Source organism: Ranitomeya variabilis, chromosome 2 (assembly GCF_051348905.1).
Source record: "Ranitomeya variabilis isolate aRanVar5 chromosome 2, aRanVar5.hap1, whole genome shotgun sequence".
Lineage (NCBI taxonomy): Eukaryota > Metazoa > Chordata > Amphibia > Anura > Dendrobatidae > Ranitomeya > Ranitomeya variabilis.
In genome coordinates, this window is record NC_135233.1 from 822,794,750 (window position 1) to 822,821,768 (window position 27,019).

The 27,019-nt window shown below is 49.8% G+C and overlaps 1 protein-coding gene across 2 annotated transcripts in view; it reads right to left on the reverse strand.

The window, feature by feature from the left end:
• The window catches only part of TINAG (tubulointerstitial nephritis antigen), a 284,737-nt gene that overhangs the window by 182,966 nt on the left and 74,752 nt on the right, over positions 1-27,019 (reverse strand). The window lies entirely within an intron of this gene.

The window sequence follows — 27,019 nt, forward strand, 5'->3', positions numbered from 1 at the left end:
TGAAATCTCTGCAACACACGTCGCAGATCCGGAGAAATAGCTGACAAGATAACTCCATCTTTAAGAATACCAACAGGATCCGCGACTCCAGGAGCATCAGGCACAAAGCTCCTAGAAAGAGCATCGGCCTTCACATTCTTTGAACCTGGTAAATACGAGACAACAAAATCAAAGCGGGAGAAAAACAATGACCAGCGGGCCTGTCTCGGATTAAGGCGTTTAGCAGACTCGAGATACATCAGATTTTTGTGATCAGTCAAGACCACCACACGATGCTTAGCACCCTCGAGCCAATGACGCCACTCCTCAAATGCCCATTTCATGGCCAACAACTCCCGATTGCCCACATCATAATTTCGCTCGGCAGGCGAAAACTTCCTAGAGAAAAAGGCACAAGGTTTCATAACAGAGCAACCAGGGCCTCTCTGCGACAAAACGGCCCCTGCCCCAATCTCCGAAGCATCCACCTCAACCTGAAAGGGAAGTGAGACGTCAGGCTGGCACAAAACAGGCGCCGAAGTAAACCGGCGTTTCAACTCCTGGAAAGCCTCCACGGCAGCAGGAGCCCAGTTAGCTACATCGGAGCCCTTCTTGGTCATATCCGTCAAAGGTTTCACAATGCTAGAAAAATTAGCGATAAAACGACGGTAGAAGTTAGCGAAGCCCAAGAACTTCTGAAGACTCTTAACTGACGAGGGCTGAGTCCAATCAAGAATAGCTCGGACCTTGACTGGGTCCATCTCCACAGCAGAAGGGGAAAAAATGAACCCCAAAAAGGGAACCTTCTGTACACCAAAGAGACACTTTGAGCCCTTGACAAACAAAGAATTTTCACGCAAAATTTTAAAGACCAACCTGACCTGCTCCACATGCGAATCCCAATTATCAGAAAAAACCAAAATATCATCCAGATAAACAATCAAAAATTTATCCAGATACTTCCGGAAAATGTCATGCATAAAGGACTGAAAAACTGAAGGCGCATTGGAGAGCCCAAAAGGCATCACCAAGTACTCAAAATGACCTTCGGGCGTATTGAATGCGGTTTTCCATTCATCACCTTGCTTAATGCGCACAAGGTTGTACGCACCACGAAGGTCTATCTTGGTGAACCACTTGGCACCCTTAATCCGGGCAAACAAGTCAGACAACAGCGGTAAAGGATACTGAAATTTGACAGTGATCTTATTTAAAAGCCGATAATCAATACAAGGTCTCAAAGATCCGTCCTTTTTTGCCACAAAAAAGAATCCCGCACCAAGAGGGGAAGAAGACGGACGAATATGTCCTTTCTCCAGAGACTCCTTGATATATGAACGCATAGCGGTATGTTCAGGTACCGACAGATTAAACAGTCTTCCCTTAGGAAATTTACTGCCTGGGATCAAATCTATAGCACAGTCACAGTCCCTATGAGGAGGCAGTGCACTGGACTCAGACTCACTGAAGACATCCTGATAATCAGACAAATACTCCGGAACTTCCGAAGGCGTAGAAGAAGCAATAGACACAGGCAGGGAATCCCCATGAATACCACGACAGCCCCAACTTGAGACTGACATAGCCTTCCAGTCCAGGACTGGATTATGGGTCTGTAACCATGGCAGCCCTAAAACAACCAAATCATGCATTTTATGTAAAACCAGGAAACGTATCACCTCGCGGTGTTCAGGAGTCATGCACATGGTAACCTGTGTCCAATACTGCGGTTTATTTGCTGCCAATGGTGTAGCATCAATACCCCTAAGAGGAATAGGATTTTCTAATGGTTCAAGAGTAAAACCACAGCGCTTAGCAAATGAGAGATCCATGAGACTCAGGGCAGCACCTGAATCTACAAACGCCATGACAGGATAAGATGACAGTGAGCAAATCAAAGTTACAGACAGAATAAATTTAGGTTGCAAATTACCAACGGTGACAGGACTAACAACCTTAGCTATACGTTTAGAGCATGCTGAGATAACATGTGTAGAATCACCACAGTAGTAGCACAAGCCATTCCGGCGTCTATGAATTTTCCGCTCATTTCTAGTCAGGATTCTATCACATTGCATTAAATCAGGTGTCTGTTCAGACAACACCATGAGGGAATTTGCGGTTTTTCTATCACATTGCACCGAATTAGGTGTCTGTTCAGACAACACCATGAGGGAATTTGCGGTTTTGTGGTCCCGCAACCGCCGGTCAATTTGAATAGCCAGTGCCATAGTATCATTCAGACCTGTGGGAATGGGAAAACCCACCATAACATTCTTAATGGCTTCAGAAAGGCCATTTCTAAAATTAGCGGCCAGTGCACACTCGTTCCAATGTGTCAGCACGGACCATTTCCGAAATTTTTGGCAATACACTTCAGCCTCGTCCTGCCCCTGAGACATAGCCAGCAAGGCCTTTTCTGCCTGAATCTCAAGATTGGGTTCCTCATAAAGTAAACCGAGCGCCAGAAAAAACGCATCAAGATCAGCCAATGCCGGATCTCCTGGCGCCAGCGAAAAAGCCCAATCCTGAGGGTCGCCCCGTAAGAACGAAATAACAATTTTTACTTGCTGAGCAGAATCTCCAGATGAACAGGGTCTCAGGGACAAAAACAATTTACAATTATTCACGAAATTCCTAAACTTAAACCTGTCTCCGGAAAACAGTTCAGGAATCGGTATTTTAGGTTCTGACCTAGGATTTCTGATAACATAGTCTTGTATGCCCTGCACACGAGTAGCCAGCTGGTCCACACTTGTAATCAAGGTCTGGACATTCATGTCTGCAGCAAGCATAGCCACTCTGAGGTAAAGGGGAAAAAGAAAAAAAAAAAAAAAAAAAAAACTCAGAATCTTCTTTCTTATAATCCCTCTTCTGCAATGCATTAAACATTTAATACTGGCCTGGCAAACTGTTATGACCCCAATGGCGAGGGTCTCAGAGGAACGTGGAAGTCTGCAGAATACAAAAATCCAGCTCATAGGGCAGTGGTAACTGGGTTGACCATATATCTACTCCTAACGCCAACACTAGAAGTAGCCGGGGATCATTCCTACGTTGATTCTAGATGACACGCGCCAGCCGGAGAATCTAGCTACCCCTAGTAGAGGAAAACATAGACCTTTCTTGCCTCCAGAGAAGGGGACCCCAAAGCTGGATAGAAGCCCCCCACAAATAATGACGGTGAGGTAAGAGGAAATGACAAACACAGAAATGAACCAGGTTTAGCACAGAGAGGCCCGCTTACTGATAGCAGAATAAAGAAAGGTAACTTATATGGTCAACAAAAACCCTATCAAAATCCACACTGGAAATTCAAGAACCCCCGAACCATCTAACGGTCCGGGGGGAGAACACCAGCCCCCTTAGAGCTTCCAGCAAAGGTCAGGATATAGATTTGGAACAAGCTGGACAAAAATACAAAACCAAAACAAATAGCAAAAAGCAAAAGGCAGACTTAGCTGATATAACTGGAACCAGGATCAGTAGACAAGAGCACAGCAGACTAGCTCTGATAACTACGTTGCCAGGCATTGAACTGAAGGTCCAGGGAGCTTATATAGCAACACCCCTAACTAACGACCCAGGTGCGGATAAAAGGAATGACAGAAAAACCAGAGTCAAAAAACTAGTAACCACTAGAGGGAGCAAAAAGCAAATTCACAACAGAAGACTGCGGATCCTGCAGCCTCCGCTTTGGCACCCGTTAGGAGCATGTCTCTTCCAAAAGCCAAAAAGGGCGCTCCCAAGACTTGCAGTGCCTGGTCCTTTTTTGACACAGTTGCAGATGACATTTGCTATGTCAGATGCAAGGTGTGTCATCAAAAAGTCAAAAGAGGTCGAAATGTCAGCAACCTCAATACCTCCAACATGTGGAAACATGTGCGCAACAGGCACCCGGCGGAGTTAGAAAAACACACTGAAGAGGTAGGCCAACCAACAGCGGCAGCTACCACCTCTTCAGCTCGTGTTGCCTCTTCCTCTAGCTCACACGCAGCTGGTTCGGCTTCCTCCCAGGATCACCGTGGAAGAACCTCTGGCCCTGTTGTCCAGAGACCCGCTGTAATTCCACCCGCAGCACCACTTTCCCAGTCATCCACACACTCCCAGCCCAGTCTACAGCCATCGGATTCGGTAGTACAGGCATGGGAGAAAAGGCGGCCTTTCTCGTCAAACCACCCACGAGCACAGGCTCTGACTGCAGGCATTGCCAAACTTCTGTCACTGGAAATGCTGTCATTCAGGCTGGTGGAGACTGACAGCTTCCGTGACTTGATGTCATTGGCAGTCCCACAGTACAATGTGCCCAGCCGCTTTTACTTCAGCAGGCAAGCCGTCCCTGCCCTGCACAAGCATGTGGAGGGACACATAAAACACGCGCTACTGAACGCCGTCAGTAGCAAGGTCCACCTCACCACCGATGCGTGGACCAGTCAACATGGACAGGGGCGATACCTTTCCCTCACTGCCCATTGGGTTAATGTCGTTGAGCCGGGTACAGACCGTGCGAGTGGCGCAGGACGTGTCCTGCCCACTCCAAGGATTGCAGGAATCCATTCTGTACGCATTGACTCCTCCTCTTACACCAGTTCCTCAGAATCATCGCTACAGGAGCCGTCACAGTCCACCTCCACATGGACCCGTGATGAACGTGTACCTGTTATGACCGACATGTGTTGTGAATTTGGATTCTGGGCTCCCCCGGTGGCTACTGGTGGAATTGAACTTGTGACATCATCTTCCCTGTTCACCTGTTCTGATTAGATCTGGGTGTCGCTATATAACCTGGCTTCTCTGTTAGATTCTTGCCGGTCAACAATGTTATCAGAAGCCTCTCTGTGCTTGTTCCTGCTCCCAGACATCTACTAGATAAGTTGGACATTCGTCCATGTTTTGTTTTTGTATTTTGGTTCCAGTTCACAGCTGCAGTTTCGTTACTGTGTCTGGAAAGCTCTTGTTGATCAGGAATTGCCACTCTGGTATTATGAGTTAATGCCAGAGTCCTAAAGTAATTTCTGGATGTGTTTTGTTAGGGTTTTCTACTGACCATGAAAGTATGCTTTCTGTCTTCTGCTATCTAGAAAGCGGACCTCAAATTTGCTAAAACTATTTTCCTGCTGCGTTTGTTGTTTCATCTCATATCACCGCCAATATATGTGGGGGGCTTCTGTCTCCTTTTTTGGGCATTTCTCTAGAGGTGAGTCAGGTCTTATATTTCCCTCTGCTAGCATTATTTAGTTCTCCGGCCGGCGCTGGGCATATAGGGATAAAAAAGTAGGACATGCTACCTGGCTACTTCTAGATGATGCGGTAGGTTTAGTTCATGGTCAGTACAGTTACATCTTCCAAGAGCTTGTTCCTATTGAGGCTTATGCTAGTTCTCTGGCCATGGAGATCATGACAGTTTGACCGGCCCACTAAAGGGTTAAAATCCTTGGCTGAGAAAGGAGAGAAATAAGAAGTCTGCTGAAATTTTTTTTTTTTTTTTTTTTTTTTTTTTTTTTTTTCTCTAGTAGTTAGTGTGCTCTTAATTGGATCACTTGCCAGTCTGTCTATGCTGCAGTCTTTCTTTTTTTTTCTCTCTCCTTCTAATCTTTGAATGGCTCTATGTTCACCTGTCTATAATGGATCTACAGAGTGTAACTGCAGGTTTGAATAATCTCGCCACGAAAGTACAAAGTTTGCAAGATTTTGTTGTTCATGCTCCGGTATCAGAGCCGAGAATTCCTTTGCCGGAATTCTTCTCAGGGAATAGATCTAGCTTTCAGAATTTTAGAAATAATTGTAAGTTATTTTTGTCCCTGAAATCTCGTTCTGCTGGAGACCCTGCACAGCAGGTTGGGATTGTGATTTCCTTGCTCCGCGGCGACCCTCAAGATTGGGCTTTTGCATTGGCACCAGGGGATCCTGCGTTGCGCAATGTGGATGCGTTTTTTCTGGCCTTGGGCTTGCTTTATGAGGAACCTCATTTGGAACTTCAGGCAGAAAAAACTTTGATGTCCCTATCGCAGGGGCAAGATGAAGCTGAAATTTACTGCCAAAGATTCCGTAAATGGTCTGTGCTTACTCAGTGGAATGAGTGTGCCTTGGCGGCTACTTTCAGAGAGGGTCTCTCTGATGCCATTAAGGATGTTATGGTGGGGTTCCCTGTGCCTGCAAGTCTGAATGAGTCCATGACAATGGCCATTCAGATCGATAGGCGTCTGCGGGAGCGCAAACCAGTGCACCATCTGGCGGTGTCCACTGAGAAGACGCCAGAAAACATGCAGTGTGATAGAATTCTGTCCAGAAGCGAGCGGCAGAATTTTAGACGGAAAAATGGGTTGTGTTTCTATTGTGGGGATTCTACTCATGTTATATCAGCATGCTCTAAGCGTACTAAAAAGCTTGATAAATCCGTTCCCATTGGCACTTTACAGTCTAAATTTATTTTGTCTGTGACCCTGATTTGCTCTTTGTCATCTATTACTACGGACGCCTATATCGACTCTGGCGCCGCTTTGAGTCTTATGGATTGGTCCTTTGCCAATCGTTGTGGGTATGATTTAGAGCCTTTGGAGACTCTTATTCCTCTGAAGGGGATTGACTCCACCCCATTGGCTAATAATAAACCACAATACTGGACACAAGTGACTGTGTATTAATCCGGATCACCAGGAGACTATTCGTTTTCTGGTGCTGTATAATCTACATGATGATTTGGTGCTAGGATTGCCATGGCTGCAGTCTCACAACCCAGTCCTTGACTGGAGAGCTATGTCTGTGTTGAGCTGGGGATGTAAGGGGACTCATGGGGACGTACCTTTGGTGTCCATTTCATCATCTATTCCCTCTGAAATCCCTGAGTTCCTGTCTGATTATCGTGACGTCTTTGAAGAACCCAAGCTGGGTTCGCTACCTCCGCACCGTGAGTGCGATTGTGCTATAGATTTAATTCCGGGTAGTAAATACCCAAAGGGTCGTTTATTTAATCTGTCTGTGCCTGAACATACTGCCATGCGAGAATATATAAAGGAGTCCTTGGAAAAGGGACATATTCGTCCATCGTCATCTCCCTTAGGAGCCGGTTTTTTCTTTGTGTCAAAAAAAGACGGCTCTTTGAGACCATGTATTGATTATCGGCTTTTGAATAAAATCACGGTTAAATATCAATACCCATTGCCGTTGCTGACTGATTTGTTTGCTCGCATAAAGGGGGCCAAGTGGTTCTCTAAGATTGATCTCTGTGGGGCGTATAATTTGGTGCGGATCAGGCAGGGGGATGAGTGGAAAACCGCATTTAATACGCCCGAGGGCCACTTTGAGTATTTGGTGATGCCTTTTGGTCTTTCTAATGCCCCTTCAGTCTTCCAGTCCTTTATGCATGATATTTTCCGCGATTTTTTGGATAAATTTATGATAGTGTATCTGGATGATATTCTGATTTTTTCGGATGATTGGGACTCTCATGTCCGGCAAGTTAAGAGGGTTTTTCAGGTTTTGCGGTCTAATTCTCTGTGTGTCAAGGGTTCTAAGTGCGTTTTTGGGGTTCAGAGAATTTCCTTTTTGGGATATATTTTTTCTCCCTCTTCCATTGAGATGGATCCTGTCAAGGTTCAGGCTATTTGTGATTGGACGCAGCCCTCTTCTCTTAAAAGTCTTCGGAAATTTTTGGGCTTTGCCAACTTTTATCGTCGATTTATTTCTGGTTTTTCGGATGTCGTTAAGCCATTGACCGATTTGACTAGACAGGGTGCTGATGTTGCTAATTGGTCCCCTGATGCTGTGGAGGCCTTTCAGGAGCTTAAGCGCCGTTTTTCTTCTGCCCCTGTGTTGCGTCAGCCTGATGTGACTCTTCCTTTTCAGGTTGAGGTCGACGCTTCTGAGATCGGGGCTGGGGCAGTGTTGTCGCAGAAAAGTTCTGACTGCGCCGTGATGAGGCCTTGTGCCTTCTTTTCCCGTAAATTTTCGCCCGCTGAGCGGAATTATGATGTTGGGAATCGGGAGCTTTTGGCCATGAAGTGGGCGTTTGAGGAGTGGCGCCATTGGCTCGAGGGGGCCAGACATCAGGTGGTGGTATTGACTGACCACAAAAATTTGATCTATCTTGAGACCGCCAGGCGCCTGAATCCTAGACAGGCGCGCTGGTCATTATTTTTCTCTCGGTTTAATTTTGTGGTATCGTACCTACCGGGTTCTAAGAATGTTAAGGCGGATGCCCTTTCTAGGAGTTTTGAGCCTGATTCACCCGGCAACTCTGACCCCACAGGTATTCTTAAGGAGGGAGTTATCTTGTCAGCCGTTTCTCCAGACCTGCGGCGGGCCTTGCAGGAGTTTCAGGCGGATAGACCGGATCGTTGTCCGCCTGATAGGTTGTTTGTTCCTGATGATTGGACCAGTAGAGTCATCTCTGAGGTACATTCTTCTGCATTGGCAGGTCATCCTGGAATTTTTGGTACCAGGGATTTGGTGGCAAGATCCTTCTGGTGGCCTTCCCTGTCACGAGATGTGCGAGGCTTTGTGCAGTCTTGTGACGTTTGTGCTCGGGCCAAGCCTTGTTGTTCTCGGGCTAGTGGATTATTGTTGCCCTTGCCTATTCCTAAGAGGCCTTGGACACACATCTCGATGGATTTTATTTCAGATCTGCCTGTTTCTCAGAAGATGTCTGTCATCTGGGTGGTGTGTGACCGTTTTTCTAAGATGGTCCATTTGGTTCCCCTGCCCAAATTGCCTTCTTCTTCCGAGTTGGTGCCCCTGTTTTTTCAAAATGTTGTTCGTTTGCATGGTATTCCTGAGAATATCGTTTCTGACAGAGGAACCCAATTTGTGTCTAGATTTTGGCGGGCATTCTGTGCTAGGATGGGCATAGATTTGTCTTTTTCGTCTGCTTTTCACCCTCAGACTAATGGCCAGACCGAGCGGACTAATCAGACCCTGGAGACATATCTGAGGTGTTTTGTGTCTGCTGACCAGGATGATTGGGTTGCTTTTTTGCCATTGGCGGAGTTCGCCCTCAATAATCGGGCCAGCTCTGCCACTTTGGTGTCCCCGTTTTTCTGTAATTCGGGGTTCCACCCTCGATTTTCCTCCGGTCAGATGGAATCCTCGGATTGTCCTGGAGTGGATGCGGTGGTGGAGAGATTGCATCATATCTGGGGGCAGGTGATGGACAATTTAAAGTTGTCCCAGGAGAAGACTCAGCTTTTTGCCAACCGTCACCGTCGTGTTGGTCCTCGGCTTTGTGTTGGAGATTTGGTGTGGTTGTCTTCTCGTTTTGTCCCTATGAGGGTCTCATCTCCTAAGTTTAAGCCTCGGTTCATCGGTCCGTATAAAATATTGGAGATTCTTAACCCTGTTTCCTTCCGTTTGGACCTCCCTGCATCCTTTTCTATTCATAACGTTTTTCATCGGTCGTTATTGCGCAGGTATGAGGCACCGGTTGTGCCTTCCGTTGAGCCTCCTGCTCCGGTGTTGGTTGAGGGTGAGTTGGAGTACGTTGTGGAAAAAATCCTAGACTCCCGTGTTTCCAGACGGAGACTCCAGTATCTGGTCAAGTGGAAGGGATACGGCCAGGAGGATAATTCTTGGGTCACTGCATCTGATGTTCATGCCTCTGATCTGGTTCGTGCCTTTCATAGGGCCCATCCTGATCGCCCTGGTGGTTCTGGTGAGGGTTCGGTGCCCCCTCCTTGAGGGGGGGGTACTGTTGTGAATTTGGATTCTGGGCTCCCCCGGTGGCTACTGGTGGAATTGAACTTGTGACATCATCTTCCCTGTTCACCTGTTCTGATTAGATCTGGGTGTCGCTATATAACCTGGCTTCTCTGTTAGATTCTTGCCGGTCAACAATGTTATCAGAAGCCTCTCTGTGCTTGTTCCTGCTCCCAGACATCTACTAGATAAGTTGGACATTCGTCCATGTTTTGTTTTTGTATTTTGGTTCCAGTTCACAGCTGCAGTTTCGTTACTGTGTCTGGAAAGCTCTTGTTGATCAGGAATTGCCACTCTGGTATTATGAGTTAATGCCAGAGTCCTAAAGTAATTTCTGGATGTGTTTTGTTAGGGTTTTCTACTGACCATGAAAGTATGCTTTCTGTCTTCTGCTATCTAGAAAGCGGACCTCAAATTTGCTAAAACTATTTTCCTGCTGCGTTTGTTGTTTCATCTCATATCACCGCCAATATATGTGGGGGGCTTCTGTCTCCTTTTTTGGGCATTTCTCTAGAGGTGAGTCAGGTCTTATATTTCCCTCTGCTAGCATTATTTAGTTCTCCGGCCGGCGCTGGGCATATAGGGATAAAAAAGTAGGACATGCTACCTGGCTACTTCTAGATGATGCGGTAGGTTTAGTTCATGGTCAGTACAGTTACATCTTCCAAGAGCTTGTTCCTATTGAGGCTTATGCTAGTTCTCTGGCCATGGAGATCATGACAGACATGAGCACAGCCGTGGCCAAACGTCAACAGGCCGTCTTGAAATTAATTTTTTTGGGGAATCGTAGCCACACAGCGCAGGAGCTCTGGAATGCCATCAAGCAGGAGAGCGATGTGTGGTTTGTGCCAGCGAATCTCCAGCCAGGCATGGTAGTGTGTGATAATGGCCGAAATCTGGTGGCAGCTCTGGGCCTCGGCAACCTCACTCACATCCCATGTCTGGCACATGTGCTCAATTTGGTCGTGCAGAGCTTTTTGAGGGACTATCCGGATCTTGATGCACTGCTGCACAAGGTCCGCCTAGAGTGTGCTCACTTGCGGCGTTCCAGCACGGCAAAAGCGCGCATTGCGGCTCTGCAGCGCCGACACCGCCTGCCGGAACATCGCATCATATGTGACCTACCTACCAGGTGGAATTCCACGTTACATATGTTGGAGCGGTTGTGTGAGCAGCAGCAAGCTGTAATGGAGTACCAGCTGCTTCAGGCGCAAAGAAGTCGCACTCAGCGCCGTACAGACTTCACAACCACAGAGTGGGCCACTATGAATGACGTCTGCCAGGTTTTGCGTCCCTTTGATTATTCCACGCGGATGGCGAGTGCAGATGATGCACTAGTCAGCATGACTGTCCCCCTTATCTGCCTGCTTGAAAAATCACTGCAAGCGCTAAGGGATGATGTTGTGGAAGAGGTGGAGGATGAGGATTCACCATTTCCATCATCTTCTGGACAGTCAGCGCCACGTGGTTCCTCACAAACGCGTAGGCAGGGGACAGTTTGTGAGGAGGATGAGGAGGAGTCAATGGAGGAGGAAGACATCCGTCCAGAGGAGGGAGTTACCGAATTGTCCAGTACTCAGTGTGTACAGCGAGGGTGGGGTGATGACGAGCGGGCAGATATCACGCCTCCAGCAGGGGACAGCGTTTCTTGGGCAGTTGGCAGTCTGCAGCACATGGTGGATTACATGCTGCAGTGCCTGAGAAACGACCGCCGCATCGCCCACATTCTCAACATGTCTGATTATTGGGTGTTCACCCTCCTCGATCCTCGCTACCGGGACAACGTAGAAAGCCTCATCACACCATTGAACCAGGAGCGAAAAATGCGGGAGTACCAAGACACACTGGTCAATTCCATCATCTTCTCCATTCCAACTGAGAGAAGTGCTGCTAGTGCATTCCAAAGCAGCTCAGTGCGTCCAGGCAGTGGTGGAGGCTCTGCACAAAGAGGGAGCAGAAGCAGTGCCTCTGCCCAAGGCAAGACCAGTATGGCCCAACTGTGGCACAGTTTTCTGTGCCCCCCACAAAAGTCTACACCATCACAGACGGCTCCAGTCAGCAGGAGGCAACGGTTCCGTCAGATGGTGACAGACTACATGTCTTGCCCTCTTGCTGTACTCCCAGACGGCTCTTCCCCTTTCAAGTTTTGGGTCTCAAAGCTGGATACATGGCCAGAGCTAAGCCAGTATGCATTGGAGGTGCTGTCTTGCCCTGCGGCCAGTGTATTATCGGAACGTGTCTTTAGTGCTGCAGGTGGTGTACTAACTGACCGTCGCATGCGACTATCCTCCGATAACGTTGACCGGCTTACTTTCCTGAAAATGAACAAGGCCTGGATCTCACAGGAATTTGCCACTCCTCTTCCTGATTAAATAATTAGGTGACTGTCTACGTTATCCAGGTCTCCTGTTGTGTTCATCTTTCTACCACCTGAACTTAAATTCCTGGGCTCCAACACCTCCAGTTGAGGCTCGGAAGTGCCGTCTGCACAGTCAAAACATACGACCCAGTGTTATTGGGTTTCAGTAACGTCAGCTGATCCCCAGCTGTGTAGCCGGCAATGTGTCATGCGACCGCCACGCTGACACAACAACTGAAATGTAAGGGAATCTGTCCCCCCCCAAGGCGTTTGTTACTGAAAGAGCCTCCTTGTGCAGCAGTAATGCTGCACAAAGAAAAGGTAGCTATTTTGGTTTAGCTCCTTTGCACACGCAGAACTTAACACTTATAAAATGTGTCCACTGATACCGTAAAACCGTCCCGGAGGTGGGACTTTCCTTCGTAATATGACGCAGCACAGCCGTCATTCCTCCCCCCCCGGCGCCGCGCCCCGGCTCCTCAGCGTTGTTTGATTCCGTCCCGGAGCCTGCGCTGTTATGTTATCCCGTGGCCAGGCACACTTAGCGCTGCCCGTCTTCTGGCATCATTTGGTGTCAGGATGGCTGCGCCTGTGCGGCCGCGCTGGCCAAGGGCCCGCCTCGCAGTGTCTTCTGATTTAATCCCACTGGGGGCCTGGGATCCATGGACATGCGCAGTGCATATCTGAACCTCCACCTCTCACTCATTTCCCTATGGCTTCTTCAGACTGTTCGGTGTCAGCTGGTCCCTAATAGCATGCCACGGCCGTGACACCGCACAGTCTTAAGAAGCCGTAGGGAGGGGAGTGAGAGGCGAGGATATGCACTGCGCATGTCCATGGATCCCAGGCCCCCAGTGGGATTAAATCAGAAGACACTGCAAGGCAGGCTCTCGGCCAGCGCGGCCGCACAGGCGCAGCCAGCCTGACACCAAATGATGTCAGAAGATGGGCAGCGCTAAGTGTGCCTGGCCAAGGGATAACATAACAGCGCAGGCTCCGGGACGGAATCAAACTACGCTGAGGAGCCGGGGCGCGGCGCCCGGGGGGGGAGGAATGACGGCTGTGCTGCGTCATATTACGAAGGAAAGTCCCACCTCCGGGACGGTTTCACGGTTTCAGGGGACACATTTTATAAGTGTTTAGTTCTGTGTTTGCAAGGAGCATGATGAAAAGAGCCACCTTTTCCTTTTGCATCTTTTGTGCTGCACAAGCTGGCTCTTTCAGCTACAAACGCCTTGGGGGGGGTTAAAGGTTCCCTTTCGACTTTCTCAGGCTTCGGCCTACATTGTGTTCCTCTGCTTTTCCACCTGTCCCTGGGCTCCAACACCGCCAATTGCCGTCCAGAAGTGCTGTACGCACGGTCAACAGTCCCTCCTCTGTTATTGGGGTTCAGTAACGTCAGCTGTTCCCCTGCTGTGTGTGTGGCAATCCCTCCTACCTCCTCCTACCTCCTCCTCCTCCACCTGTCCCTCGGCTCCAACACCGCCAGTTGCCGTCCAGAAGTGCTGTACGCACAGTCAACAGTCCCTCCTCTGTTATTGGGGTTCAGTAACGTCAGCTGTTCCCCTGCTGTGTGTGTGGCAATCCCTCCTACCTCCTCCTCCTCCACCTGTCCCTGGGCTCCAACACCGCCAGTTGCCGTCCAGAAGTGCTGTACGCACAGTCAACAGTCCCTCCTCTGTTATTGGGGTTCAGTAACGTCAGCTGTTCCCCTGCTGTGTGTGTGGCAATCCCTCCTACCTCCTCCTACCTCCACCTGTCCCTGGGCTCCAACACTGCCAGTTGCCGTCCAGAAGTGCTGTACGCACAGTCAACAGTCCCTCCTCTGTTATTGGGGTTCAGTAACGTCAGCTGTTCCCCTGCTGTGTGTGTGGCAATCCCTCCTACCTCCTCCTACCTCCTCCTACCTCCACCTGTCCCTGGGCTCCAACACCGCCAGTTGCCGTCCAGAAGTGCTGTACGCACAGTCAACAGTCCCTCCTCTGTTATTGGGGTTCAGTAATGTCAGCTGTTCCCCTGCTGTGTGTGTGGCAATCCCTCCTACCTCCTCCTACCTCCACCTGTCCCTGGGCTCCAACACCACCAGTTGCCGTCCAGAAGTGCTGTACGCACAGTCAACAGTCCCTCCTCTGTTATTGGGGTTCAGTAACGTCAGCTGTTCCCCTGCTGTGTGTGTGGCAATCCCTCCTACCTCCTCCTACCTCCTCCTCCTCCACCTGTCCCTGGGCTCCAACACCGCCAGTTGCCGTCCAGAAGTGCTGTACGCACAGTCAACAGTCCCTCCTCTGTTATTGGGGTTCAGTAACGTCAGCTGTTCCCCTGCTGTGTGTGTGGCAATCCCTCCTACCTCCTCCTACCTCCTCCTCCTCCACCTGTCCCTGGGCTCCAACACCGCCAGTTGCCGTCCAGAAGTGCTGTACGCACAGTCAACAGTCCCTCCTCTGTTATTGGGGTTCAGTAACGTCAGCTGTTCCCCTGCTGTGTGTGTGGCAATCCCTCCTACCTCCTCCTCCTCCACCTGTCCCTGGGCTCCAACACCGCCAGTTGCCGTCCAGAAGTGCTGTACGCACAGTCAACAGTCCCTCCTCTGTTATTGGGGTTCAGTAACGTCAGCTGTTCCCCTGCTGTGTGTGTGGCAATCCCTCCTACCTCCTCCTACCTCCACCTGTCCCTGGGCTCCAACACCGCCAGTTGCCGTCCAGAAGTGCTGTACGCACAGTCAACAGTCCCTCCTCTGTTATTGGGGTTCAGTAACGTCAGCTGTTCCCCTGCTGTGTGTGTGGCAATCCCTCCTACCTCCTCCTACCTCCTCCTCCTCCACCTGTCCCTGGGCTCCAACACCGCCAGTTGCCATCCAGAAGTGCTGTACGCACAGTCAACAGTCCCTCCTCTGTTATTGGGGTTCAGTAACGTCAGCTGTTCCCCTGCTGTGTGTGTAGCAATCCCTCCTACCTCCTCCTACCTCCTCCTACCTCCACCTGTCCCTGGGCTCCAACACTGCCAGTTGCCATCCAGAAGTGCTGTACGCACAGTCAACAGTCCCTCCTCTGTTATTGGGGTTCAGTAATGTCAGCTGTTCCCCTGCTGTGTGTGTGGCAATCCCTCCTACATCCTCCTACCTCCTCCTCCTCCACCTGTCCCTGGGCTCCAACACCGCCAGTTGCCGTCCAGAAGTGCTGTACGCACAGTCAACAGTCCCTCCTCTGTTATTGGGGTTCAGTAACGTCAGCTGTTCCCCTGCTGTGTGTGTGGCAATCCCTCCTACCTCCTCCTACCTCCTCCTCCTCCACCTGTCCCTGGGCTCCAACACCGCCAGTTGCCGTCCAGAAGTGCTGTACGCACAGTCAACAGTCCCTCCTCTGTTATTGGGGTTCAGTAACGTCAGCTGTTCCCCTGCTGTGTGTGTGGCAATCCCTCCTACCTCCTCCTACCTCCTCCTCCTCCACCTGTCCCTGGGCTCCAACACCGCCAGTTGCCGTCCAGAAGTGCTGTACGCACAGTCAACAGTCCCTCCTCTGTTATTGGGGTTCAGTAACGTCAGCTGTTCCCCTGCTGTGTGTGTGGCAATCCCTCCTACCTCCTCCTACCTCCTCCTCCTCCACCTGTCCCTGGGCTCCAACACCGCCAGTTGCCGTCCAGAAGTGCTGTACGCACAGTCAACAGTCCCTCCTCTGTTATTGGGGTTCAGTAATGTCAGCTGTTCCCCTGCTGTGTGTGTGGCAATCCCTCCTACCTCCTCCTACCTCCTCCTCCTCCACCTGTCCCTGGGCTCCAACACCGCCAGTTGCCGTCCAGAAGTGCTGTACGCACAGTCAACAGTCCCTCCTCTGTTATTGGGGTTCAGTAACGTCAGCTGTTCCCCTGCTGTGTGTGTGGCAATCCCTCCTACCTCCTCCTACCTCCACCTGTCCCTGGGCTCCAACACCGCCAGTTGCCGTCCAGAAGTGCTGTACGCACAGTCAACAGTCCCTCCTCTGTTATTGGGGTTCAGTAACGTCAGCTGTTCCCCTGCTGTGTGTGTGGCAATCCCTCCTACCTCCTCCTACCTCCACCTGTCCCTGGGCTCCAACACCGCCAGTTGCCGTCCAGAAGTGCTGTACGCACAGTCAACAGTCCCTCCTCTGTTATTGGGGTTCAGTAACGTCAGCTGTTCCCCTGCTGTGTGTGTGGCAATCCCTCCTACCTCCTCCTACCTCCTCGTCCTCCACCTGTCCCTGGGCTCCAACACCGCCAGTTGCCGTCCAGAAGTGCTGTACGCACAGTCAACAGTCCCTCCTCTGTTATTGGGGTTCAGTAACGTCAGCTGTTCCCCTGCTGTGTGTGTGGCAATCCCTCCTACCTCCTCCTACCTCCTCCTCCTCCACCTGTCCCTGGGCTCCAACACCGCCAGTTGCCGTCCAGAAGTGCTGTACGCACAGTCAACAGTCCCTCCTCTGTTATTGGGGTTCAGTAACGTCAGCTGTTCCCCTGCTGTGTGTGTGGCAATCCCTCCTACCTCCTCCTACCTCCTCCTCCTCCACCTGTCCCTGGGCTCCAACACCGCCAGTTGCCGTCCAGAAGTGCTGTACGCACAGTCAACAGTCCCTCCTCTGTTATTGGGGTTCAGTAATGTCAGCTGTTCCCCTGCTGTGTGTGTGGCAATCCCTCCTACATCCTCCTACCTCCTCCTCCTCCACCTGTCCCTGGGCTCCAACACCGCCAGTTGCCGTCCAGAAGTGCTGTACGCACAGTCAACAGTCCCTCCTCTGTTATTGGGGTTCAGTAACGTCAGCTGTTCCCCTGCTGTGTGTGTGGCAATCCCTCCTACCTCCTCCTACCTCCTCCTCCTCCACCTGTCCCTGGGCTCCAACACCGCCAGTTGCCGTCCAGAAGTGCTGTACGCACAGTCAACAGTCCCTCCTCTGTTATTGGGGTTCAGTAACGTCAGCTGTTCCCCTGCTGTGTGTGTGGCAATCCCTCCTACCTCCTCCTACCTCCTCCTCCTCCACCTGTCCCTGGGCTCCAACACCGCCAGTTGCCGTCCAGAAGTGCTGTACGCACAGTCAACAGTCCCTCCTCTGTTATTGGGGTTCAGTAACGTCAGCTGTTCCCCTGCTGTGTGTGTGGCAATCCCTCCTACCTCCTCCTACCTCCTCCTCCTCCACCTGTCCCTGGGCTCCAACACCGCCAGTTGCCGTCCAGAAGTGCTGTACGCACAGTCAACAGTCCCTCCTCTGTTATTGGGGTTCAGTAATGTCAGCTGTTCCCCTGCTGTGTGTGTGGCAATCCCTCCTACCTCCTCCTACCTCCTCCTCCTCCACCTGTCCCTGGGCTCCAACACCGCCAGTTGCCGTCCAGAAGTGCTGTACGCACAGTCAACAGTCCCTCCTCTGTTATTGGGGTTCAGTAACGTCAGCTGTTCCCCTGCTGTGTGTGTGGCAATCCCTCCTACCTCCTCCTACCTCCACCTGTCCCTGGGCTCCAACACCGCCAGTTGCCGTCCAGAAGTGCTGTACGCACAGTCAACAGTCCCTCCTCTGTTATTGGGGTTCAGTAACGTCAGCTGTTCCCCTGCTGTGTGTGTGGCAATCCCTCCTACCTCCTCCTACCTCCACCTGTCCCTGGGCTCCAACACCGCCAGTTGCCGTCCAGAAGTGCTGTACGCACAGTCAACAGTCCCTCCTCTGTTATTGGGGTTCAGTAACGTCAGCTGTTCCCCTGCTGTGTGTGTGGCAATCCCTCCTACCTCCTCCTACCTCCTCGTCCTCCACCTGTCCCTGGGCTCCAACACCGCCAGTTGCCGTCCAGAAGTGCTGTACGCACAGTCAACAGTCCCTCCTCTGTTATTGGGGTTCAGTAACGTCAGCTGTTCCCCTGCTGTGTGTGTGGCAATCCCTCCTACCTCCTCCTACCTCCTCCTCCTCCACCTGTCCCTGGGCTCCAACACCGCCAGTTGCCGTCCAGAAGTGCTGTACGCACAGTCAACAGTCCCTCCTCTGTTATTGGGGTTCAGTAACGTCAGCTGTTCCCCTGCTGTGTGTGTGGCAATCCCTCCTACCTCCTCCTACCTCCTCCTCCTCCACCTGTCCCTGGGCTCCAACACCGCCAGTTGCCGTCCAGAAGTGCTGTACGCACAGTCAACAGTCCCTCCTCTGTTATTGGGGTTCAGTAATGTCAGCTGTTCCCCTGCTGTGTGTGTGGCAATCCCTCCTACCTCCTCCTACCTCCTCCTCCTCCACCTGTCCCTGGGCTCCAACACCGCCAGTTGCCGTCCAGAAGTGCTGTACGCACAGTCAACAGTCCCTCCTCTGTTATTGGGGTTCAGTAACGTCAGCTGTTCCCCTGCTGTGTGTGTGGCAATCCCTCCTACCTCCTCCTACCTCCACCTGTCCCTGGGCTCCAACACCGCCAGTTGCCGTCCAGAAGTGCTGTACGCACAGTCAACAGTCTCTCCTCTGTTATTGGGGTTCAGTAACGTCAGCTGTTCCCCTGCTGTGTGTGTGGCAATCCCTCCTACCTCCTCCTACCTCCACCTGTCCCTGGGCTCCAACACCGCCAGTTGCCGTCCAGAAGTGCTGTACGCACAGTCAACAGTCCCTCCTCTGTTATTGGGGTTCAGTAACGTCAGCTGTTCCCCTGCTGTGTGTGTGGCAATCCCTCCTACCTCCTCCTTCCTCCTCCTCCTCCACCTGTCCCTGGGCTCCAACACCGCCAGTTGCCGTCCAGAAGTGCTGAACGCACAGTCAACAGTCCCTCCTCTGTTATTGGGGTTCAGTAACGTCAGCTGTTCCCCTGCTGTGTGTGTGGCAATCCCTCCTACCTCCTCCTACCTCCACCTGTCCCTGGGCTCCAACACCGCCAGTTGCCGTCCAGAAGTGCTGTACGCACAGTCAACAGTCCCTCCTCTGTTATTGGGGTTCAGTAACGTCAGCTGTTCCCCTGCTGTGTGTGTGGCAATCCCTCCTACCTCCTCCTACCTCCTCCTCCTCCACCTGTCCCTGGGCTCCAACACCGCCAGTTGCCATCCAGAAGTGCTGTACGCACAGTCAACAGTCCCTCCTCTGTTATTGGGGTTCAGTAACGTCAGCTGTTCCCCTGCTGTGTGTGTGGCAATCCCTCCTACCTCCTCCTACCTCCTCCTCCTCCACCTGTCCCTGGGCTCCAACACCGCCAGTTGCCGTCCAGAAGTGCTGTACGCACAGTCAACAGTCCCTCCTCTGTTATTGGGGTTCAGTAACGTCAGCTGTTCCCCTGCTGTGTGTGTGGCAATCCCTCCTACCTCCTCCTACCTCCTCCTCCTCCACCTGTCCCTGGGCTCCAACACCGCCAGTTGCCGTCCAGAAGTGCTGTACGCACAGTCAACAGTCCCTCCTCTGTTATTGGGGTTCAGTAACGTCAGCTGTTCCCCTGCTGTGTGTGTGGCAATCCCTCCTACCTCCTCCTACCTCCACCTGTCCCTGGGCTCCAACACCGCTAGTTGTTACCTGGTAGTGCTGTACGCACAGTCCCGACAGTCCCTCCTCTGTTATTGGGGTACAGTAACGTCAGCTGTTCCCCTGCTGTGTGTGTGGCAATCCCTCCTATCTCCTCCACCTCCTCCCCCCCCTGTCCCTAGGCTCCAAAACCGCTAGTTGTTGCCTGGTAGTGCTGTACGCACAGTCCCAACAGTCCCTCCTCTGTTATTGGGGTTCAGTAACATCAGCTGTTCCCCTGCTGTGTGTGTGGCAATCCCTCCTACCTCCTCCACCTCCTCCTCCTCCACCTGTCCCTGGGCTCCAACACCGCTAGTTGCCGTCCAGAAGTGCTGTCCGCACAGAGCCAAACACCTCGCCAATGTGTTAGTGGGGTTCAGCACCGCCAGCTGTTCCCCTGCTGTGCAGCCGGCAACGTGTACTGCGACCGCCACGCAGGCACAACAAGTTAAATTTAAGGGAACCTGCCCCCCCCCAGGCGTTTGTTACTGAAGGAGCCACCTTGTGCAGCAGTAATGATGCAAAGGGAAAAAGTGCCTCTTTTCGTGGTGCTCCTTGCACATGCTGATCCTAACACTTATGAAAAGTGCCCCCTCCTACCGTGATACCGTACGGTTGGTGGAACTTTCCTTTGTGATGTGACGCAGCACAGCCGTCATTCTTACCCCCTTGGCGCCGTGCGCCGCCTCCTCAGCATTGTTTGAATCAGTCCCGGAGCCTGCGCTGTTAGGTTAGCCCTTGGCCATGCACACATTTTGCGCTGCCCGTCTTCTGACATCATTTGGTGTCAGGCTGGCTGCGCCTGTGCGGCCGCGCTGGCCGAGAGCCCGCCTCGTACTGTCTTCTGATTTAATCCCACTGGGGGCCTGAGATCCATGGACATGCGCAGTGCATATCTGAACCTCCACCTCTCACTCATCTCCCTATGGCTTCTTCAGACTGTTCGGTGTCAGCTGGTCCCTAATAGCATGCCACGGCCATGACGACCGCCACGCAGGCACAACAGACCCAAAGCTGCCGCCAGTGCAGGCTTCGGCCTACACTCCCCTCCCCCTTGCTCCTCCTCCTGCTCCTCCTCCTGCTGACCCTGGGCTCTAACACCGCCAGTTGGGGCCCGGTACTGCTAGCTGCACAGAGAAAAACACCAGCCAATGTGTCAGTGGGGTCCAGCACCGCCAGCTGTTCCCCTGCTGTGTAGCCGGCAACGTGTCCTGCGACAGCCACGCAGACACAAGAACTGAAATTGAAGGGAACCTGTCCCCCCTCCCCCAGGTGTTTCTATGTTTTACAGCCACCTCGTACAGCGGTAATGCTGCATGTGTGCAAGGTGGCTCATAAACGTATTCTCCTTGCACATGTGGAACTGAAAACACGTCTAAAATGTGTCCTCTGTGTGACCATTTAACCGTCACGGTGGTGTGACTTTCCTTTGTAATGACATGCTGCAACCCCCTTGGTAGCGCTGCCCGTCTTCTGGCATCATTGTTTGGCTGCCTGCGCCTCTGCGGCCGCCCTGACCCACACAACGCCCCTCGGTGTCTTATTTATTGGGACTGTGAGGGTGTGATTGATGGGCATGAGCAGTGCATATCTTCGCCTGTTGTCACTCATCTCCTTCCGCCTTCTTCAGACTGTGCGGCTTCATGGCCGTGGCATGCGATAAGGGATCAGCTGACGCCGCACAGTCTGAAGAGGGTGTAAGGACCCGAGTGCGAGAGGCGAACATATGTGCTGCGCCAGGCCATGAATCCCAGCCCCGCAGTGTTTTAACAATGTTAAGACACTGCGGGGCTGGGATTCATGGTCATCGCGAACCGCACCGGCCGACATTAAATGAGGTCAGAAGATGGGCAGCGCTAACAGCGCTAGGCCGGGGGATAACACGACAGCGCAGACTCCTGTACAGCAAATAACAACGCTCAGGAGGCTGCACCCAGCACCAAGGTGGGATTCTTGACATCTGTGCTGCGTCTCATTACAAAGGGAACTCGCGCCTCCAACACAGTTTGACTGTATAAAGGGCTAAATGTTATACGTGTTTCATTCAGCGTGTGCAAGGAGCAAAATTAAAAGAGCAACCTTTGACTTGTGCAGCACTACTGCTGCATAAGCTGTGGCTCTTCTACTTTGTAACCCCTGAGGGGGGGTTAAAGGTTACCTTTGAAATTGGTTCAAGTAGGCTTCGGCCTACACTCTGCTCCCCCTGCAGAGCCCGGGCTCCAACACCGCCAGTTGGGGCCCGGTACTGCTAGCTGCACAGAGCCAAACACCAGCCAATGTGTCAGTGGGGTTCAGCACCGCCAGCTGTTCCCCTGCTGTGCAGCCTGCAACGTGTCCTGCAACTGCCACGCAGGCACAACAGACCCAAAGCTGCCGCCAGTGCAGGCTTCGGCCTACATTCTGCTCCATCTCCTCCTCCTGCTGACCCCGGGCTCTAACACCGCCAGTTGGGGCCCGGTACTGCTAGCTGCACAGAGAAAAACACCAGCCAATGTGTCAGTGGGGTTCAGCACCGCCAGCTGTTCCCCTCCTGTGCAGCCGGCATCGTGTCCTGCAAAAGCCACGCAGACACTTGCTCTTGTACCTTCTGCTCCCCATCCTGGTTCCAGTACCGTCAGCTGGTTCTGGGCAGAGCCTTTGGCTGAGGTGCCTCCCTCTGGGTATCCAAGTTCCACCAACGTCAGGTGGTCCTTGGTAGTGCTTTCAGGCACGGGTACCTCCTGCTTAGTAACCGGTTTCCAGTAACGTCAGCTGGTCCTCGGTAGTTCCATTGGCTCTTGGACCTTCGGCTACCCATCCGGGTTCCAGCACCGTCAGCTGGTTCTCGGCAGTGTCTTTTGCTCTTGTACCTTCTGCTCCCCACCCTGGTTCCAGTACCGTCAGCTGGTTCTGGGCAGAGCCTTTGGCTTAGGTGCCTCCCTCTGGGTATCCGAGTTCCACCAACGTCAGGTGGTCCTTGGTAGTGCTTTCAGGCACGGGTACCTCCTGCTTAGTAACCGGGTTCCAGTAACGTCAGCTGGTCCTCGGTAGTTCCATTGGCTCTTGGACCTTCGGGTAGCCATCCGAGTTCCAGTTCCATCAGCTGGTTCTCGGCATTTTCTCAGCCTTCTTGTATCTTCTGCTACATTTCCAAGTTCAAGAGACTAAACACGATGACCCGGAAGACCACCCCTAAGATGACGACGACACCAGAGACGACAACCACCGTGATGATGACGACCCCGGAGACGACCCTGAAGACCACCCCGATGACGACGACCCCGGAGACGACGACCCTGGAGACGACGACGACCTGGAAGACCGAGAAGCAGAAGAACAAGAGGCTGCAGAACAAAGAGCAGAAGAACATTAAGCATAACACTAAATATCAGAGCAAAAAATATTATCTAAATTATAAGCAGAAGAAGACTAAGCAGTGTATGGGGGTGAGTCCGTTCCTCCTCGTGGTGCCCCTGGATAAAGCCTGATGCTGCAGGCCAAACTGAACGCGGACAAATGTAACTCTTTTGTGACAGGCAGAACGGAAGGTGTAATCTTCAAACTTTTATAGATAACAACTACGGGAATGCCTGTCACAAATAAGAATATGATGAAGAAGTAGAATATGATGAAGATAATAGTAAAATAAAAAGAATATGAACAATGTAACCAAAAAAATAATAGGTAGAAGATGAAGAAGAAGATGAATAAGGTGAAGAAGTTGATGTCAAAGAAGCTGATGATGAGGATAATGAAGAAGAAAGTGTGGGAGAAGTAAAAAAGAAGGTGAAGGGCGTGGAAGTAGTGAAACATCAATATCTGACAAAATAAAAAAAAAATTAACATAGTCAAAATCTTTCTACCGCCGAACGTCATAAAAAAAAACAAAATCCTGCTATTCTATTACATTGGGCTAAACCTCTGTGCCTTTAATGTCTCCGCCACGTCCCCCAATACATCCTACATTATTCTTAGTTGTTTTCCTTCATGTAGAATTAACCTACAAGGAAAGAAAGGGTTTATTTTAATTCCGATATTTTCGTCCCATTGACTTGCATTGGGATCGGGTATCGGTATCGGATTAGATCCGATATTTTGACGGTATCGGCCGATACTTTCCGATACCGATACTTTCCGATATCGGAAAGTATCGCTCAACACTAACGGTGATTCAAACAGGTGCAGAGAGAAACTCAAGTCCACAACACTTGGTGCAAATAATAAACGCAGCTTAGCAGTCTATAGGAAACTTCAGAGGAATCAAGCAGAAAGTCTATGAAGCACAGTTATTCTTGAGGATACTTGACACGAATAAATCCTTGTCTTAGTCCAGACACAGATAGATATGCTTATTAGGCAGTTCATATCATATCTTAGTTCAACCAGGGAGGCCTGGTTAATAGTCTCAGGTTATTGCAAAGCAGCAACAGCTTACATGTCCAGCAAGTGCAGATGGAAGTAAACATGAGCAGCAGATGAAGGAGGATTACTGGAAACTTGTGTATGCAGCAGGAATTCAGAGCAGAGTAGCAGGATCACCACACAGGTTAACAGGAACAGGTGTATAGCCAGGGAGTAATCAGAGGTCAGGAACTGGATGCAAGGCAGAATACTCTAGCACAGACTGAAGGCTGGGGTGGAGTTTTATAGCAGGAAGACACAGTGCACATGAGACCAAAGATGCAAAATGTTCAGAGTCCTGACACTGTCACAGTATTCACAGGTATCTTGAGACTGTCTTTGATCATCCTGGAGCTGATCATTGGCTGACCCTTTGCCATATTGGCTATTCTTCCATCCATTCAAATGGTAATTTTCAATTTTCTGCCACGTCTCTCTGGTTTGGATTTCCATTTTAAAGCATTGGAGATCTTTTGAGCAAAAGTGCTCTGGAGACCCTATGGGTAATGGGATAATCTCATTGATATACTCTATGATGAATGTCCTGCACACATCAGGGAAACTAAAATACATGCTACAATGGGAGGATGATTTGGGGCTTGTCCTGCCTGTGGAGACTTGGCACAAATGTAGTGATGTCCTGTCTAAAGGCAGCCATCAGACGTCATTGACTGAAACATCACTTAAAGTGTTACATAGAGCATACTATGTCCCAACAAAACTGCACGCCATGTATCCACACATTTCTGAAAACTGCTTTAGGGGCTGTAATGTCCCTGGTGATATGCTCCACACATGGTGGAAATGCCCAATTGCCGAGAATCTGTGGCAAGAGGTTAAACTAATTATTGACCAGTTATTTGGCAAACCAATACCCATGGACCCCACAGTATTTCTATTGGGCAAGAAACACCATGGGTTCTCGAAGAGTTTTCAGAGGTTGGTGAATACCCTTTGTATGGCAGCTAAAATTCACATAGCTGCTAAATGGAGATCTCCGTCATTGTCCATTTCGATGGCAAGGGACAGAATGAATGAGATCTTACTATGTGAACGAATCCAGGCAACCAGGAGTGATGACTGGAGTGCTTTTTTTCAGATTTGGAACCCATGGCTCAACCTTGATCCCGGCGCTCCTCTAAGCCAGGCCCTTATACTGTCTCCTTAAGTTTTAAATTTATAATGGACTTTGTGTAATCTTACCTGCTCTTGTGGAAAGGAGGTTGTCCGGGACCTCTGTATGTGTTCACATGTCTATTCAGTGCCCGAATAACTCTGTTTTGCGTATGGATGTGGACCAGTGCGCACCCAGCTATCGATTCTAAATACCACATGATACATTGGAATGCCCCCATATTTATGAGGACTGTATTGACGCTATTTCCCCTGATGTTTTTACCCCTAGTCTGTTTTTGTCTTGACCTTTTTGTTTGGTTTTTGTGTCTGATCCTCCTCGTGATTATCTGTTACCTCTATATTTCTATTATGGTATACTTCAATCATTTACATACTTCCTTGCATGGAGGATTGTTTGTTATATCCTGATATGAAAAACTTCAAATAAACATATTGAAACAAAAAAAAAAAGCATTGGAGATCATTTTAGCTGAACAGCCTATCATTGTCTGCACTTCTTTATAGGTTTACCCTCTCCAATCAACTTTTTAATCAAAGTATGCTGTTCTTCTGAACAATGTCTCGAAAGAGCTATATTTTTCAGACTTTCAAGGAGAAATGGATGTACTTACTGTCCTGGCTTCACCCTTAAAAAGTGGCACCTGGTTCTCACCTGTATCTTCACAGAATAACTGACCTCACTAATTGAACGCCATCCTGCTATTATTTTGAACACTTGCCCCTTTCAATTAATTAGTCTAATACACAGACTCAAAAACATACAGATCATGAATGCCGAGTCTCTTTGGTTTTCTTAGAATCTACTGCACGAACTGGTAAATTGTTTGACAATTGTTCTGATTAATCTGGTTAGTCATATTGGACTGCTATTATTTTGAACACTACTGTACAAAATTTTGTTTCATGTACTTTATAAAAAAGAATAAATCTAAGTAATCTGAATAAGTGATTGCGCTCTGCGTGTAAAACTGCAGCATGTTCACCAAGTTTGGACTTAGATATTTATAGTCATGTATTAAGATTGTCTTTTTAGCATTTTTCATACAGTTGGCTTAAGAGTCTGTATTGTACAAGAATGGAGGTGGCTATTTAGAACTGTCAGTCACAATTACCTTTTGTTAACTAAAAAGAATATAGTACATCCAAGAGGACTTACAACAAAATAAAAGTTTAACATTTTGAATTCCCAATATCTATACATTTATTAATTTCACTTTCAAAGATATGTTAAGCCTTTGGGTAATTATCTTTATGTAACTTTCTAGACAACATAATGATTGTGAAGCTGCTGAAATAACAAATTATGATTCACAGTTTGTTATTTTATGTTCTGTATGCCATAAAATCAAAGAAGCCTCAAATATCTTTCTCAAATAGCTACGAAACTCATTGTTCAATTAATATTTAATTGCATTTTTCTTTTCATTGACTTACAAATTATGTATATTGGTGTCAAATTATAAAATATGTGTTAAATATATGCTTAGTATGAAGGATCAAACATTCATAAACGTAATGGAAATAGCCTTGGTCACGTTATCTGATTAGAATACTGTATATTGGAATTATTCAATTAAATTCAATTCTTCTCTCATTCAGTACCTTGTTTAAAGGATTTCTGGAATATTTAAAAAGGATTATTTAGCGTGTTTTAAAGAATTGTCTTCACAAGCTGATTGACAGCTTCCCCAGTATCAGTGTGTACAGAATGTGCCAGTCAGCTTGTGTGAGCGAGTCAAGACTTTCTTTTCACTGAGTCGTTTCAGAATTTACTCTGTTTTATCCACTGAAATCCAGCTCCAAATCACATAAACATATTTGTCTATCATTTTCTGCTTTCAGATGCAGCAGCATAAATCACCCTGTCTATTTTAGGTTATTTGGGAGTCATTTTCTTTGATCATGTTCATCTTACATTATGTCTGGCTTGTTTGTTGGGGACTCCACTTCTGGGACACATATCAACCACTCCTCTCCAGAGGACCTTCAAGGCTACAGTGGTCACACTATAGGACGATGGAGG